Source organism: Hyperolius riggenbachi, chromosome 6 (assembly GCF_040937935.1).
Source record: "Hyperolius riggenbachi isolate aHypRig1 chromosome 6, aHypRig1.pri, whole genome shotgun sequence".
In the NCBI taxonomy this organism is placed as follows: Eukaryota; Metazoa; Chordata; class Amphibia; order Anura; family Hyperoliidae; genus Hyperolius; species Hyperolius riggenbachi.
In genome coordinates, this window is record NC_090651.1 from 273,238,476 (window position 1) to 273,257,903 (window position 19,428).

The 19,428-nt window shown below is 43.3% G+C and overlaps 1 protein-coding gene across 1 annotated transcript in view; it reads left to right on the forward strand.

Moving 5' to 3' along the window:
• TMPRSS13 (transmembrane serine protease 13) overlaps positions 1–19,428 on the forward strand; it is a 122,543-nt gene that overhangs the window by 68,828 nt on the left and 34,287 nt on the right. The window lies entirely within an intron of this gene.

The following is a 19,428-nucleotide window of genomic DNA, read 5'->3' on the forward strand; positions in this document are numbered from 1 at the left end:
TCACCATAAAAATCAAATTTCAACAGCAACTGGTCTGAGTGTATTAAGTGATAAAGATGCTAATCCTGTATTCAAAACTTTTAAAACTTTTTTCTGCTATTATGGTTTGCAGTTATCACATACTTAAAGAGAACCTGTACTGAGTAAAAATATTTAAAATAAACACATGAGATAACTTCAAATGAACATTACATAGTTACCTTGCCATCAGTTCCTCTCAGAAGCTCACCATTTTCTTCTTACAGTGATCCCTTCCAGTTCTGACAATATTTTGTCAGATCGGAAATATATCAGTTGCTGTCAGTAAAATATCAGTTGCTGCCAGTTATAGCTGAGAGGAAAACTGATGTACCAGGTAATGACCATGTTTCCCTATGGCTCAAGTGGGCGATGTTACAGTTTAACTGTGTGCTGACCAGAAAGCTGTTATGGGTAATGGCCATTTTCAAAATGGAGGACGGAAAATTCCCTTGATCACAGTGAACAAACAGGACGCGGGACAGGAGAAAGACAGCGAGGAGTAGACTACATGGAAGCATGGAAGGTAAGTATGACTTGTTTATGCTTATTTTGACTTTTCATTTTCAGTTCAGGTTTTCTTTAAGGAGCACTGGCCCTTTAGTATTCAGTGCCAAACAGTTGCATGCTGGGGGGTTTTGTTCCCTGGCACAATATGACTAATCTTACTGCTTTAAAAACCTGTTTAACATAGTTTCCCCACCTAAAACGCAGCATCCCCGCGGCTAAAAAATCTATAAATCACCCCAAACTCCCCGTGGGCACATCGCGGGGCTCCTTCTGCATAGAGGCAGAGCTTTGGGCTGTAGCTCTACCTCTACACGCGTCCATCAGCCTGGATCGCCATCTCTCCCCGCCCCTCTCAGTCTTCTTTCACTGAGAGGGGCGGGGGAGAGGCGGCGATAAGCGGGGATTGACGCGCATGGAGGCAGAGCTACAGCCCAAAGCTCTGCCTCCACGGGCAGCAAAATCCACGACCAAGAAAGTCGTAGATTTTTGCCCCAGGAGTTAAGGGTTATTGAGTTTTCAGCCGCGGGGATGCAGCATTTTAGGTGGCGCAATTATGTTAAACAGGTTTTTAAAGTAGAAACCATTTTTTTTCTTAGCTTCAGAGTCTCTTTAAAGTGTTTTTATTCTGTGGGGTAATAGGGTGCGAAGCAGGTTATTTCAGTGCACGCCGCTCAGCTCCGAGCACCCAAATTAGGCGCCTCATAGCAGTAATGTAACACTGCGGGGGGCGCATAAGGGTAATTCAGGGCTCCGGTGGTTGCTGGATAACAAGTTACATCTCCCTCTGAGTTGAAATGGTCATAATTGTTATGACCATCCATATTATATTTTTTTTGGGGGGGGGGCAGTAGAGAATGTACTTATTGTAAGTTAAAAAAAAATGCCTATACTTGTCACGCAGTGAGGAAGGAGATGAACTTCTTACGGTGGGTTGGAACTGACTAAACTGGGGTGGGAAATGGTTAAACTTGCAAAAAATAGGGTCAACTCATATTTATATTCAACTTATATCCAAGTGTACCAAAAAATATGTTTTTATGTGAATTCCTAGAGCCTAATTTCTTAGTTTTGCCTCACTCAATGGTCATGTTCAACAGGCAGGAAGCAAGAAATCGTGATTCCCTGTTCATTGCAAGCCATGAGTTGCTGTATAAAAATGCGTATGGATTGTGCCAGTGTTCCTAGCAGTTCATGCTAATGTATTGGGAATTTTCATTTTGATTAGGACGTTAGGCTCTAGCAATCAAGAGAGGCACATGACAATTGCTTGTTTAATCTATATGCATGTTCATGTACTTTTGTGTTCACATGCCCAATGTATGGAAATACGGACTCAGAACTTTTTTTTTAAGAGCACACCACCCCGCCCCCTCCACCACAGATGGCAGCCGGCTAGTCATTCAAACATGCATGAGAAAATTATTTATTAAAGAGTATTGATATAAAATAGCACACACTGTTACCATTATTGTAATAAAATAATAACATAAATGACATTCCGGTAAAAGGTATAACTATTGGCTGAATAGCTTTATTTTTGATTATGAAAATTAGCAGGGACTGCAGTGCAGTGTAAAAACATTGTAAGGATATACAATTATCTGAATGGTATCAGGCCACAGCAGTCATTGATAAATGGTTAATTAATGGGCGATGAGAGATTGTGTGGTTTTAGGCTTCATTTTTTTGTTTTGTAATATTGTATCATAAACTGTTCCTGCATCTCGGAAACAGTAAATTTGGGCGCATGAGGCAAGTGGACAAAAAGGGCGCCGCCATTCACTCCCATAATAAATATTCTTTAATGGGCGCCCAACAGGAAAAAAGGGCGCCGGAGAAATATAAAGTTTTACAAGCAGCGCCCGGAGACTTTTAATGTTTTATAACTGCTTCTCATGATTACACATTATTTAATGATTTATAATTTTTTAAACATTATTTTTAAACGAAAAACAGTACAATATTTTTAAAAATATATTTTTAAACGAAAAACAGCACAAGAATTTTTTACAACGTTATTAATGGTTATCACAGGGGGTCTTAGGTTTAGGCACCACCAGGGGGGGTCTTAGGGTTAGGCACCACCTGGGGGGTCTAGGGGTCAGGGGTAGGTACAGGGAGGGTTCTGTATGAGAGTAGGGTTAGGTATAGTTTTAGTAAAAATCTTATTTATCTTTTATAAAACGTTATTATACATTTCAGTTTTTAAACAGGGAAGATTAACGTTTTTACAATTGCCAATTTCATACACATTTTTTAATGATTTATAACTTCATTAAACATTATTTTTAAACGAAATATAGCACAATTTTTTTTAAACGTTATTCATGCTTATCGTTTGAAACCCTGCGCCCTATTTCTCCGACGCCCTTTTTTAACATACGCCTGCATGTCTGTAGATTGCTGCTCAGAATGACTTTTGGAATCAGGCTCAATGTGTCATATGCTCAGACATACATTCTGCTATCTATGCAGCAATCTACACCCGTGCAGCTCGGCATGTTAACAGAGAACACTTTTCACTGTGCAGAAACATAACTGCTGTGGGAGGAGGAGCTCTTGCATTTGGAGGGGATTCAGGGTTGTGGGGGATCCCCATCTACTTACCCTCCCTCAATATGAGGGAACCCCTCCTACAGAACAGTGTTGTTGTTAGTGGCGTATATAAGGAGCTATTAACCCTTTGCAATTTTTTATTGGACCCTCTGAAGAAATCTGTATATAACAATTAATGCGGACACCAAGTGATCTTTACCAGCATAGCACTAGGGATAAGCTTGGCACTAGGGATAAGCTTGAGAGGGAGGTTCTGGGTCCCATAGAGCATTCCCTCTCCTCTCCCGGTCCTCGCTATTGTCCTGGCTCCCATGTAGTGGTATTCGACCGTTTCGGTCAAATACCGCTGTCTTCTGGCCGAAGGGAGGCTTCGGAAATGCTTCGGGAGCCCGAGTGCTCCCGAATACAGGCCGCTCTACACTGCACACGTGCGCGCGCCCTTTATGACGCACTCACATGTGCTCTGCCTGTCTTCGGGAGGACTCGGCTCCCGAAGACTTCCGAAGTCCCCTTGGCGGGGGATGTGAACGGAGGAGCCAGCGCAGCACCGGGGTCACCAGGAGAGGAGAGGGAAGGCTCATTAGGACCGAGCCTTCCCTCTCCTTAGGTGAGTATCTGACTTTTTCTATTTAAATAAGGGTTCCCATTAGCTTTAAGAATCCGGCAGTACAGATCATTAAAGGATACCCAAAGTGACATGTGACATGATGAGCTAGACATGGGTATGTACAGTGCCAAGCACACTAATAACTATGCTGTGTTGCTTTTTTTTCTTTCTCTGCCTAAAAGAGTTAAATATCAGGTATGTAAGTGGCTGACTCAATCCTGACTGAGGGCTCGTTTCCACTAGTGCTACGAGACGCACACCGGCACTGAGCAGGTGGGCGGGATCGCAGGCGAATCCCATGAGCCGTGCCATGCACGGCTATGGGAAGTGCAACCTCCGCCGCGAATTCTGTAGGGGGTTCCGGCCGAATCGCTACTGCAAGCGATTCGGCCGGCGGCGCAGTTATGCCCTATGGCAGAGTTTCCCCGCGCGATTTGCCTGCGGGGAAACTCTGCGGATTCGCAGCCGTTTCCGCGAGAGTGGAAACGGGCCCTCAGACAGGAAGTGAGTACATTGTGACCCTCACTGATAAAAAATTGGAACTATAAAACACTTTCCTAGCAGAAAATAGCTTCTGAGAGCAGGAAAGAGATAAAAAGGGTCAATAGTTCATGGATTTCAACTCTGGCATACTTCAATGAATGTGTATTGAGCAAAAACAATAAAACAGTTAAAACTTAAAAAGTAAATATAAACATAAAGTACAACTGTGGAATATCTTAAAAAGTCATTTTTAGGTGAAGGAAGATATACAATCGTTTATTTCATTAGTTTATTTGCGCTTCGGTTGTCCTTTAACGATGCCCGATCCCAAAGTAGGGTCAATCGTCGGCCGAGATAGCTTGTATACAATATAGGATAACTACTTATTATGGGAGCTTAACTCAATAAAGTGTTAATTCTCCTACAGTCAGTTATATGGGTTACAAGACAACTGTTAGCTGCAATAAAGATTTTTAACAGTCACCACGCATTGAAAAAAAGAAAACATTTTGACCAGAATTTTTTTGTATAAATATATTCATGTAGTATTATACATAGAATATACAAAAAATATACAGAACAGGGTTATAATCAGCATTCAAATATAAAATATCTAAATACTTTAGAAAAGGCAAGCTATACATTAGTGTAAATATATCAGTACAGCCCCTCCGATCCTCTCTCTCCGTCTCTCTCACTCTCATGTCATTTTCTGGATTAAGCAGCCCCACTCTATCTAAAGGTGGCCATACATTAGAACGACTATGGGCAGATTCGACCAAGAGACAAATTTATCTCTAATCGAATCTGCCCATACACTACAGGCCGATTCCCATCCGATTTCAGCATGAAATCATCAGGGAATCGGCTGAGCCGCCGCTGTCCGCCTGGCCGCTGCCCCCAAAATGTATAAATGTATGTAATGTAGTGCATTTATATAATACCTGTCCTGTAGCATTCCGTCTGGTCCATCCATCCATCTTGCCGGGTCGCATACACGCGGCGCATAGCATCTAACGTCAGCCACTATGTGCCTTCAAGACGTCAGAGCGTCGCCTTCGTGTATGTGGAACCCAAAGATGGCCGGAAACCGCGTGGAGGCTGACACCGGACAGGTAATGTATAAATGTACTACACACTGCATACATTTATACATTGTCGTCTCGTCGCTTGTTCGCAATTCAGCCGCCGTACCGCTGCGCACCCGACCAACCAACCTCGGCCCGACATTTTCCAACATGCACGATCGACTGTGCTGCCAATCTCTGTCCCGAAATTGGTCGCTTTGACGGTTGGACATGCACTTGGCAGCACCAATTTTCATCCTATTCGATTATAATAATCGAATTGGATGGTCGATTGGTTGGTTGGTCGCCTAGTGTATGGCCCCCTTAAGTCTCCAAGTTTTCACTCTGAAATGGACTTGTTCCTCCCCTAAAGGGGCAATATGGCGAAAATTTTTAAAATGTAAAATATGTACAAACATAGACAAATAACAAGTACAATTTTTCCAGAGTAAAATAAGCCATGAATTACTTTTCTCCTATGTTGCTGTCGTTTACAGTAGGTAGTAGAAATCTGACATTACCGACAGGTTTTGGACTAGTTCATCTCTTCATAGGGGATTCTCAGCAAGCCTTTTATTCTTTATAAAGATATTACCTAAAAAGGATTTAAACAATGATGCTGGCCAGTTTCCCTGATCGCTACACAGGTTTTTGGCAGTTGGACAGAGCAACTGCCATTCACTAAGTGCTTTTGAAAATAAATAAATATCTGAGAATCCCCCATGAAGAGATGGACTAGTCAGATTTCTACTACCTACTGTAAGTGACAGCAACATAGGGGAAAAGTAATTTATGTCTCATTTTACTCTGGAAAAAAATGTACTTTTTATTTCTATAGGTTTGCACGTATTTCAAATTTTACAATTTTTTTTACCATAGTGTCCCTTTAATTGGGTGCGTATGCATTTAGTCTTGTCCATCCCCAGAATACTTTCAGTTTCCAGTAACACGTCAAGCGTGACCCCAGCACAGGTAAGCCGCTGGCGTTAAAGTGAGCTGGAGCAATGCGGAAGTACGCGGCCACCAGAAACAGAGCACCCGGAGCTGTACAGCGGCAGACGGCCGCTGTGTACAGCTATATCAGATGATGTCCATGGAGAAGAGAATTTCTTGGAGGAGCCAGACTGGAGCAACGCGGGAGAGGAGCACAGCGCTGGATGCGGTTAGTGCTACCTGCCCACTCTAAACAACATTTACTGTATATTTGGAATGTAAGGCACACCCACTTTTTCTCCTCAGTTTTGGGGAAGAAACAGTCCGTGTTATATTCTTAAAAATAAGGTATACAGTATTTCAACAATGTTATTATGACATCTTGAAAAAAGACGAATCATAAAGCAAATGTCCTAAAAAATAAAGAACAATGTTGCAATATTTGATGGTTGCTGTACACACATTACGATTATTGGCTGAAACAGTCGTTAACAGCCGTTTTGGCCAACAGTTATTACATGTGTGTACGTACCTTAAAAGGGACTGAAGAGCTGGAGAGATACCTAGAGGGCACACTTCTCCTGCGTAGACTGGCTCCGACTGACGTAAGTGACAGGACCAGGTTCCCGAAGCTGCAGCAGTGGAGGATGGCGGTGTGGGAGCGATCGGAGTGGATGGGGCTGGAGGAAGCCCAGATATGTTTAAAACTTTTTAGTTATTTCAGCTCTGGTACACTTTAAGAAGCCCATTCCATTACAGATCTGCCTAGATATAATAGCAGCTTTAGAACATGGTAGAAGGACAGTCAACTGATAGGCGTGGTAACAGTGCTCACAAAGTAAATGTAATATTGATGCTGGAATACCACTAAGTGCTGAAGGGAACTCATGTACATGGTGGTGTGTCAGGAAGGATGGGGAAGAAGCTGGCAATGTGGTTAGCTGACAAGAATAAAAAGCACATCAAAGCTTAATCCAAGTACAGGATAAAACTTGTGGCTTTTATAAAGAGCCTAATGTTCAAGAGGAGGGAACAGTGAAACCATTTTCATTCAGCACTGACTGGTTGTCAATTTAAAATATAGTATATATATATATTGCTTTTACAATCTATGGCACAAGTCTGCTGTACAAAAATTTGCTCAGCTTAAAATCATCACTGAGGAGGGAGGCACATTTTCCGAGACCATTTCCAGAGGAGCTCTTTGTGCTAGTACATGCCAGATATGAGCTCCACTTCCTGTACGTGCCAGTTTATAAATAAAGCTTGGAATATTCACATACTGTACATGCAGCAAACCTCTGGCCTTTTACATATTTTTGATGGGATAAACAATACCCAGATTCAAGGCTGCAAAAATGGCTAGCTCTTCCTTTAGGTGGTAACCTTGAATGGCAGATGCTAAAGTTGTAGGTAAGTGTTTGCCACTTTGAGAATCTCTAAGCTTTTAAAGGATGATCATGCTTTTAAACCATGATCCTATATGCCTTTCTACTAGTACTTAGGTCACGAAGGCTGTTCAACAAAATCAATAATGAGAAATGACTGTAAAGGACCCTGACAACATTTCACAAATATTGAATGTCGCTCCATCCATTCCTGCATGCTATAGATTTCGCATAGCTTGGCTGCAGACTCAGAGGTGGACATAGGCCGGTGCAGGCTTTGTAGCCTCAAAGGGGTCTTCTAGGTCCCATACAGCTTTACCACAGTAAGGGCCTAATTATCCTCTTCTCCATCTCTGTAATCCATCAGGATAGCCCAGTCATATACAAGTATAACATGTGTACTATATTAACCACTTAAGCCCGAAGGGTTGAAATTTTTTTACATCCGAGCAACTTTCACCCCCCATTCATTTGCCAATAACTTTATCACTACTCATCACAATTAATTGATCTATATCTTGTTTTTTCCGCCACCAATTAGGCTTTCTGTGGGTGGTATATTTTGCTAAGAGCCACTTTACTGTAAATGCATTTTAACAGGAAGAATAAGAAAAAAATGGAAAAAATTCATTATTTCTCAGTTTTCAGCCATTATAGTTTTAAAATAATACATGCCTCCATAATTAAAACTCACGTATTGTATTTGCCCATATGCCCCGGGTATTTCACCGTTAAAATTATGTCCCTATCACAATGTATGGCGACAATATTTTATTTGGAAATAAAGGTGCATTTTTTCCGTTTTGCGTCTATCACTGTTTAGAAGCCCATAATTTATTAAATCATATTGATATACTCCTTTGACATGCATATTTAAAAAGTTCAGACCCTTAGGTAACTATTTATGTTTTTTGTTTTTTTTATTATTGTAATTTTTTTTTTTTTAATTTAAACTTGTATGTGGGTATTTTTTGGTGTGGGAGGTAAACAGGGTTTTTTTTTAATATATTTATATGTTTATCTTTAAAACTTTTTTTTTTAGGTGTAATTTGCAATTTGGCCACAAGATGGCCAGAATCAAAAAGTCCTGGGAGCGATCGATCTCGCTCCCAGGCAGAAGAAAGGAGACCAGAGCTCAGAAAAGCCGCAGCGTCTGAAGAGACGCTGTCGGCTTTTCTCCGGGGGGTCCGATCAGCGAAAGGGATTTATAATCCCTTTCACTGATCGGTGGGCTAGCGCCAGCAGCGGGGGAGCGCACGGGGGGCCCGCGGGAGCGCGCGCAGCCCAACTGGACGAGAAATCTCGTCCAGTTGGGCTTAAGTGGTTAATATACTACCAACAAAATGTAAAGAAGGGGCGCTTTGAGCCTTCTGACAACACAATGACCGCTTCTACTGGGCGGGTCTCACCTGATTCAGATGTGGCTGGCACAGCGTACGTAGCCTCAGCACACTTGTGTCCCACTCAGCCGAGCCGGGGACCAGGCTCACAATCGTAGGGGCGGATGTGACGTCATGTCCCAAGATCCTCCGGGGTCGGTAGCTATGGTGACTAGAACGCTCGCTATGGAGGCAGCGAGCGGTATTGCAATGAAAGTATACTGCTGTGGGTGAAATCCCGCAGCTCACACAGATTAGGATAAAGGTGCAGCAGGCTAAAAATGTACTGGGAAAGTACAAATTTATTAAAACAAACAACGCGTTTCGCGGAAGCACACCCTCCGCTTTATCAAGTTAATCATCAGTGAATAACTTGCTGAGGCTGCGTACGCTGTGCCAGCCACATCTTAATCAGGTGAGACCCGCCCAGTAGAAGTGGTCATTGTGTTGTCAGAAGGCTCAAAGCGCCCCTTCTTTTTATGTTTTTTCACAGTGGTATATCTTGGGAGCAGCTGAGCGCATCTTGATAGGGGCCTGATCGCACCAGGGGGTGCTACCAATCACCCTCCTTTTCTTAACCAACAAAATGTGACCTAGGTTCATGTACTTTTATGTTATTGACATCATTTAGATCCAGCCATGATCTGTTATGACCACTTCTACTCACATGGGCTCCCCTTCATTTATTTTGCACAGTGGCCCACTGTTAAATTTTTCCACCACTGCTTGGTGTAGTCATTTTCAAACAATGTTCCACTGCTATAATATTAGAGTGGCAGAGGAGGTAGAAAGCAAAGAAAAACCGGCACTGCTGAAAGCTGTGTTTAATATAAATTGTTGATTGTAGTGCATTTAAAACATGCATTAAAACAGGCCACTTGCACTGCAGATGAAAAAAGAGGAGCATATAAAACAAGTGGGATACCTGGTGGTGCGGTGGGTGCCGGGTGGTTTAAGCCTGATGGCCGTTTCACGCACATCTGCTGCCTCCGTAGATGCGCAGATGTGCACGAAACGGCCGTCAGGCTTAAACCACCCGGCACCCACCGCACCACCAGGTATCCCACTTGTTTTATATGCTCCTCTTTTTTCATCTGCAGTGCAAGTGGCCTGTTTTAATGCATGTTTTATATGCACTACAATCAACAATTTATATTAAACACAGCTTTCAGTAGTGCAGGTTTTTCTTTGCTTTCTGCCTCCTCTGCCACTTTACATATATCTATATACCAGAGCACGCTTGGCTGGAAGTGGGATATGTGATGGACCGCCGCAAGACGCCTGCTCTTATAGTAGTGCCAACCCGCTTTTCTTCTCACACTCTTGCTATAATATTAGGAAGGATTTTGTCCCTGTGATATATGGGCCAAAAATGTATAAAATCATTTTAAGTACTGTATTTAAGTGTACAATGAGTAATCTTAGTAGTTTGCTCGGTAAAAGTGATACAAACTATTTGCAGGCATTTAATTTCAAGTGTGAACTAATGTTTATCAATGGCTCTGTTCCACTGACACGCAGTGCAATCACTTTTCACTCATTTTCCACCAGCATAGTTCCGTCACGATTTTGAGGTGTACATTTCATGTGTTTGCAATTGAGAATTCTGAATAAAAAAATGGGTGGGGAAAATTGCATAACACTGCGATAACTATGTGATTTTCCTACACTTCATTACTTTGTACAGGAGGTAAAGCATACAAAAAATGCAGCAGGATTGGTGTTAGTGATCCGGACCAATCACACTAGCAATCAGAATTGGATTGTAAAACACTACTAGTAGAAAATAATCCAAAAGTTTCTTGCAAGGAGGTGCCTCCCAATTTCACATAAAGCTCAAAATCTTGCACTTCACAACCTCTAGTAACATCAGTTTAGAGAAAGCTACAGAACACAAAAGAGACCAGAGTAGCTGCCATATACTAACAGATATTTTTATTAAATGTGCAAAAATATCATTAAGAAAAATCTATGAAAAACGAAAGCCCTTCCAATCAATTTGTCAGTTGATATATACTGCATGAATACTGATTGGGAATGGCCATTCTTTTGTCAGATTGACATGAGCAAGAGTGGGAGTGGGCAGTATCAGTGCCCAATCAAGAAGTTTAATGCTATTGGCGGTATGCCTGATGATTTGATGGAATATTGAGGGGTGCATGTAGGTTTCCATCTAAATGATTGATACAGGTCAATATTGAGTGTAAACTGAATTGAAAATTATATAATATTGTTATGTTAGCATTTAGCAACCAAATAAAGAAAACAGTCTGCATCCTACTGGCTGTAATAGTGCTTGTATTAGACCAGAGGTACTGTACACTACATGTTACGCACCCCATTAGTCCTTCATCACCTGATGAAGGACCAACAGGGTCTGTAACATGTAGTGCAACTCTGTTCGAATACAGGCACTATTGCAGCCAGTTGTGTGCCACCTCTTTTCTTTATTTGGTTGGTACCTTATGTAATGAGGCATGAGCACCGGCAAACGCCCAGGGAGGTTGTACCCAGGCCAACTGTATCCACAGATCTGTTGTGTATGTTTGCATTTAGACCTGTTTAAAATTTGGTTTTGAATTAAGGATAAAGTTAACCAGCCAAATGTTAATTCAGTCGAATGTTAATTCAATTGAATTTGATATAGTTGATGATGATGATGATGATGATGATGTACCTTGAGAGGAACCAAAATACATGACTTTAATCTCCCTTCTTTACAGTCCTAAAGGGCTTTAAGCCTTATTGAAGATGGTTTGACATTTTCTAGTGTCCATTAACACTAACACTGTGATTTTTTCAAAACAATACTTACCACAATCTAATGGTCCTACCACCTCAAGTGGACTGAAGACAGAAACCCAACCCACATTTATTCAATCTTCACCAACCTCCTTGAGCAATTCTACTTTATTTATTTATTTAAGTATTTATATAGCGCCGACATATTACGCAGCACTGTACAGAATATATTGTCTTGTCACTAACTGTCCCTCAGAGGGTCTCACAATTTATTCCCAACCATAGTCATGTGTCTATGTATGTATCGTGTAGTGCATGCATCATAGTCCAGGGCCAATTTAGGGGGAAGCCAATTCAGAGGGAAGCCAATTAACTTATCTGCTAACGCTGCAAGGGCTAGAGTGCTAAGGGCTCTTTCACATTAGGACAGATTTTCTGCGTTTCAACGCAAAGGATAAAGTTTGCGTTACCCAAGGTGAAATGAAAGTCCATAGACTTTCATTTTAGCTTTCACATATAACGCAGCCTTTTTGTGCGTTGCGTTACACTGCACCCAGGCGCAGTTTTTCGGCCAACGCTAGCTTTATGCGTTACAATGTTAGTCAATGTAAAACGCACACTATGCTCGTTTTTAATCCGTTAACGCAGGCAATCAGTCCCAGAATGCAACAGAGGAACAATGTAGAAAGTTGAAAACTAAAAGAAAAAAAAATTACCTGCGTTTTCCTATGTCCTGTAACTAGTGTTGGGCGAACATCTAGATGTTCGGGTTCGGGCCGAACAGGCCGAACATGACCGCGATGTTCGGGTGTTCGACCCGAACTCCGAACATAATGGAAGTCAATGGGGACCCGAACTTTTGTGCTTTGTAAAGCCTCCTTACATGCTACATACCCCAAATTTACAGGGTATGTGCACCTTGGGAGTGGGTACAAGAGGAAAAAAATTTTAGCAAAAAGAGCTTATAGTTTTTGAGAAAATCGATTTTAAAGTTTCAAAGGGAAAACTGTCTTTTAAATGCGGGAAATGTCTGTTTTCTTTGCACAGGTAACATGCTTTTTGTCGGCATGCAGTCATAAATGTAATACATATAAGAGGTTCCAGGAAAATGGACCGGTAACGCTAACCCAGCAGCAGCACACGTGATGGAACAGGAGGAGGGTGGCGCAGGAGGAGAAGGCCACGCTTTGAGACACAACAACCCAGGCCTTGCATGAGGACAAGAAGCGTGCGGATAGCAATTTGCATTTTGTCGCCATGCAGTCATAAATGTAATACAGATGAGAGGTTCAATAAACAGGGACCGGAAACGCTAACCCATCACAGATGTTCATTGTTCATGTTACTTGGTTGGGGTCCGGGAGTGTTGCGTAGTCGTTTCCAATCCAGGATTGATTCATTTTAATTTGAGTCAGACGGTCTGCATTTTCTGTGGAGAGGCGGATACGCCGCCGATCTGTGACGATGCCTCCGGCAGCACTGAAACAGCGTTCCGACATAACGCTGGCTGCCGGGCAAGCCAGCACCTCTATTGCGTACATTGCCAGTTTGTGCCAGGTGTCTAGCTTCGATACCCAATAGTTGAAGGGTGCAGATGGATTGTTCAACACAGCTACGCCATCTGACATGTAGTCCTTGACCATCTTCTCCAGGCGATCGGTGTTGGAGGTGGATCTGCACGCTTGCTGTTCTGTGTGCTGCTGCATGGGTGTCAGAAAATTTTCCCACTCCAAGGACACTGCCGATACCATTCCCTTTTGGGCACTAGCTGCGGCTTGTGTTGTTTGCTGCCCTCCTGGTCGTCCTGGGTTTGCGGAAGTCAGTCTGTCGGCGTACAACTGGCTAGAGGAGGGGGAGGATGTCAATCTCCTCTCTAAAGTCTCCACAAGGGCCTGCTGGTATTCTTCCATTTTGACCTGTCTGGCTCTTTCTTCAAGCAGTTTTGGAACATTGTGTTTGTACCGTGGATCCAGAAGGGTATAAACCCAGTAATTGGTGTTGTCCAGAATGCGCACAATGCGTGGGTCGCGTTCAATGCAGTCCTAGGCCGAAGAGGTCATAGCCTAGGGTCACAAAACCTGTTTATTTGGGCAATTTCAATGGTGGCGAGTCTGACGTACATAAATTGCAGCAATGGCCGTTAGCAACGTCTGAATCTCACGAAATGTCTCATGCAGGTAGAAGACATATTGTTAGACTTGGGCTCCAAAGATGGGTTCCCTACATCTCTGCAAACCAGAGTTACAGGGCTCCAAATTTGGTAAAATCCCCCATAGGCTTTCATTGGGCCTCCTATTTACAGTTCCAAAATCTCACATCTTTTCAAAGGGCAATTACTCAGCAGTGGCAAATTTTCTAGCATTGTAGGGACCCTTAGGGGGAACATGACTGGTGAGTTTCGGGCCCCTAGGCCAAAGAGGTCTTAGCCTAGGGTCACAAAAACCTGTTTATTTGGGCTATTTCAATGGTAGTGATGGTGACGTACATAAATCGCAGCAATGGCCGTTAGCAAAGTCTGAATCTCACGAAATGTCTCATGCAGGTAGAAGACATATTGTTAGACTTGGATTCCAAAGATGGGGTCCCTACATCTCTGCAAACCAGAGTTACAGGGGTCCAAATTTGGTAAAATCCCCCATAGGATTTCATTGCCTCCCTATTTCACTTTCCAAAATCTCACATCTTTTCAAAGGGCAATGGCTCAGCAGTACCAAATTTTCTAGCATTGTAGGGACCCTTAGGGGGAACATGACTGGTGAGTTTCGGGCCCCTAGGCTGAATAGGTCATAGCCTAGGGTCACAAAAACCTGTTTATTTGGGCTATTTCAATGGTAGTGATGGTGACGTACATAAATCGCAGCAATGGCCGTTAGCAAAGTCTGAATCTCACGAAATGTCTCATGCAGGTAGAAGACATATTGTTAGACTTGGATTCCAAAGATGGGGTCCCTACATCTCTGCAAACCAGAGTTACAGGGGTCCAAAATTGGTAAAATCCCCCATAGGATTTCATTGCCTCCCTATTTCACTTTCCAAAATCTCACATCTTTTCAAAGGGCAATGGCTCAGCAGTACCAAATTTTCTAGCATTGTAGGGACCCTTAGGGGGAACATGACTGGTGAGTTTCGGGCCCCTAGGCCGAAGAGGTCATAGCCTAGGGTCACAAAAACCTGTTTATTTGGGCTATTTCAATGGTAGTGATGGTGACGTACATAAATCGCAGCAATGGCCGTTAGCAAAGTCTGAATCTCACGAAATGTCTCATGCAGGTAGAAGACATATTGTTAGACTTGGATTCCAAAGATGGGGTCCCTACATCTCTGCAAACCAGAGTTACAGGGGTCCAAAATTGGTAAAATCCCCCATAGGATTTCATTGCCTCCCTATTTCACTTTCCAAAATCTCACATCTTTTCAAAGGGCAATGGCTCAGCAGTACCAAATTTTCTAGCATTGTAGGGACCCTTAGGGGGATCATGACTGGTGAGTTTTGCCACTGCTGAGCCATTGCCCTTTGAAATGGTGTGAGATTTTGGAACGGTAAATAGGAGGCCCAATGAAAGCCTATGGGGGATTTTACCAATTTTGGACCCCTGTAACTCTGGTTTGCAGAGATGTAGGGACCCCATCTTTGGAATCCAAGTCTAACAATATGTCTTCTACCTGCATGAGACATTTCGTGAGATTCAGACTTTGCTAACGGCCATGGCTGAGATTTATGTACGCCACCATCACTACCATTGAAATAGCCCAAATAAACAGGTTTTTGTGACCCTAGGCTATGACCTCTTCGGCCTAGGGGCCCGAAACTCACCAGTCATGTTCCCCCTAAGGGTCCCTACAATGCTAGAAAATTTGGTACTGCTGAGCCATTGCCCTTTGAAAAGATGTGAGATTTTGGAAAGTGAAATAGGGAGGCAATGAAATCCTATGGGGGATTTTACCAATTTTGGACCCCTGTAACTCTGGTTTGCAGAGATGTAGGGACCCCATCTTTGGAATCCAAGTCTAACAATATGTCTTCTACCTGCATGAGACATTTCGTGAGATTCAGACTTTGCTAACGGCCATTGCTGCGATTTATGTACGTCACCATCACTACCATTGAAATAGCCCAAATAAACAGGTTTTTGTGACCCTAGGCTATGACCTCTTCCGCCTAGGGGCCCGAAACTCACCAGTCATGTTCCCCCTAAGGGTCCCTACAATGCTAGAAAATTTGGTACTGCTGAGCCATTGCCCTTTGAAAAGATGTGAGATTTTGGAAAGTGAAATAGGGAGGCAATGAAATCCTATGGGGGATTTTACCAATTTTGGACCCCTGTAACTCTGGTTTGCAGAGATGTAGGGACCCCATCTTTGGAATCCAAGTCTAACAATATGTCTTCTACCTGCATGAGACATTTCGTGAGATTCAGACTTTGCTAACGGCCATTGCTGCGATTTATGTACGTCACCATCACTACCATTGAAATAGCCCAAATAAACAGGTTTTTGTGACCCTAGGCTATGACCTCTTTGGCCTAGGGGCCCGAAACTTACCAGTCATGTTCCCCCTAAGGGTCCCTACAATGCTAGAAAATTTGCCACTGCTGAGTAATTGCCCTTTGAAAAGATGTGAGATTTTGGAACTGTAAATAGGAGGCCCAATGAAAGCCTATGGGGGATTTTACCAAATTTGGAGCCCTGTAACTCTGGTTTGCAGAGATGTAGGGAACCCATCTTTGGAGCCCAAGTCTAACAATATGTCTTCTACCTGCTTGAGACATTTCGTGAGATTCAGACGTTGCTAACGGCCATTGCTGCAATTTATGTACGTCAGACTCGCCACCATTGAAATTGCCCAAATAAACAGGTTTTGTGACCCTAGGCTATGACCTCTTCAGCCTAGGACTGCATTGAACGCGACCCATGCATTGTGCGCATTCTGGACAACACCAATTACTGGGTTTATACCCTTCTGGATCCACGGTACAAACACAATGTTCCAAAACTGCTTGAAGAAAGAGCCAGACAGGTCAAAATGGAAGAATACCAGCAGGCCCTTGTGGAGACTTTAGAGAGGAGATTGACATCCTCCCCCTCCTCTAGCCAGTTGTACGCCGACAGACTGACTTCCGCAAACCCAGGACGACCAGGAGGGCAGCAAACAACACAAGCCGCAGCTAGTGCCCAAAAGGGAATGGTATCGGCAGTGTCCTTGGAGTGGGAAAATTTTCTGACACCCATGCAGCAGCACACAGAACAGCAAGCGTGCAGATCCACCTCCAACACTGATCGCCTGGAGAAGATGGTCAAGGACTACATGTCAGATGGCGTAGCTGTGTTGAACAATCCATCTGCACCCTTCAACTATTGGGTATCGAAGCTAGACACCTGGCACAAACTGGCAATGTACGCAATAGAGGTGCTGGCTTGCCCGGCAGCCAGCGTTATGTCGGAACGCTGTTTCAGTGCTGCCGGAGGCATCGTCACAGATCGGCGGCGTATCCGCCTCTCCACAGAAAATGCAGACCGTCTGACTTAAATTAAAATGAATCAATCCTGGATTGGAAACGACTACGCAACACTCCCGGACCCCAACCAAGTAACATGAACAATGAACATCTGTGATGGGTTAGCGTTTCCGGTCCCTGTTTATTGAACCTCTCATCTGTATTACATTTATGACTGCATGGCGACAAAATGCAAATTGCTATCCGCACGCTTCTTGTCCTCATGCAAGGCCTGGGTTGTTGTGTCTCAAAGCGTGGCCTTCTCCTCCTGCGCCACCCTCCTCCTGTTCCATCACGTGTGCTGCTGCTGGGTTAGCGTTACCGGTCCCTTTTCCTGGAACCTCTTATATGTATTACATTTATGACTGCATGCCGACAAAAAGCATGTTACCTGTGCAAAGAAAACAGACATTTCCCGCATTTAAAAGACAGTTTTCCCTTTGAAACTAAAATCGATTTTCTCAAAAACTATAAGCTCTTTTTGCTAATTTTTTTTTCCTCTTGTACCCACTCCCAAGGTGCACATACCCTGTAAATTTGGGGTATGTAGCATATAAGGAGGCTTTACAAAGCACGAAAGTTCGGGTCCCCATTGACTTCCATTATGTTCGGAGTTCGGCCATGTTCGGCCCGAACCCGAACATCTAGATGTTCGCCCAACACTACACGTGACCCGTTCGGCCAATCACAGCGCTAGCCGAACGTTCGGGTAACGTTCGGCCATGCGCTCTTAGTTCGGCCATATGGCTGAACAGTTTGGCCGAACACCATCAGGTGTTCGGCCGAACCCGAACATCACCCGAACAGGGTGATGTTCTGCAGAACCCGAACAGTGGCGAACATTGTTCGCCCAACACTACCTGTAACGCATTGAAAACGGATTAAAAACGCACACTCACTGCAGTGCACTGCAGTGCAAAACGCATTAAAACGCATACAACAAAACGTATGCTTTGAGCGTTCTCCAACGCAAGCTCTGATGTGAAAGAGCCCTAACCACTATGCCCCCATGCTGCCCTGACATACATACTGCTGTTCTGCTCACTCCATATAAATTAAAACCCAAGCCTCCAGGGACCTAGCATGATGTTTTTTTATTGCTATAGCAGTTATCAGTTGATGATATGAACTATTTAGTATGTTCTGCTGTTGTACAGGTCAAATCATCACAGCTACTTCAGTGGAAAATCATTATTTCATGCACAATTTTATTTACATTATGTATGTCCAATGTAGAAATAAAAAAAAAACTGTATATAAATATAATTTAAAACAATCCAGATTTGGACTATGAGAGGTCAGAATTCAAGGTTATTGAAAACTACCAATAGTGATGTTGCATTACAATAACAGGCTCCAACGCTACCCAAAACCTCTATGCAAAGTTCAATTCTAAGCCCCTTTGGGCGCTATTGGAAGGTTTATTTATTTAGAACTCTTACAAAAAAATATCTTTAGACTTTCTCTGTAGTCTATGTCCTCTAGACTGTTCCTATATCGCTATGGCTGTTCAAATGGCCATGCACAAGTTCATTGATTTAAAAAAGTTTAACTGATTGAGGCCTCTTTCACAGTAGGACGTTGCGGTTTGATGCGACATTAAAGTCGCAACGCAAATTACAACGCAACGCCCCAAAAAAGTCACAACGCAACTTCATGCCACGCAGGGGTGCAGCTAAGGTTTTTGTGGCCCCAAGCGGACTGTAGCAAGAGGCCCTATCCTGCGCCGCGGTGAAAAATGGGTGTGGTTATCCCGCATAAGTGGGCGTGGCTATGACATGTGGGTGGAGCAGGAGGGCGGATTGGGGCGGGGCTGTTTGCGGGGAAAAAATGGATGTGGGGGTGATTGAGGCGCGCGTAGCGCGCCGAAAGATGGGCGTGGCCATGACATTGTATGGGCGAAGCTTAACCGTAGCACAGCAAATATAGCCAACTATGACCATTAAATAATAAATGCAGCAACAGTTACCCCAGACACCAGAAAATAAAAACGCAATTTGGGCCACATTTCAGCAGAAATCAAACGCAATTAGGGCACATTTTCAGCAGAAATCAAACGCAATTAGGGCACATTTTCAGCCGAAATCAAACGCAATTAGAGCACATTTTCAGCAGAAATCAAACGTACTTAGGGCACAGTTCAGCAGAAATCAAACGCAATTAGGGCCACATTTTCAGCAGATATCAAACGCAATTAGGGCACAGTTCAGCAGAAATCAATCGCAATTAGGGCTGCAAAAAGAAAATAAT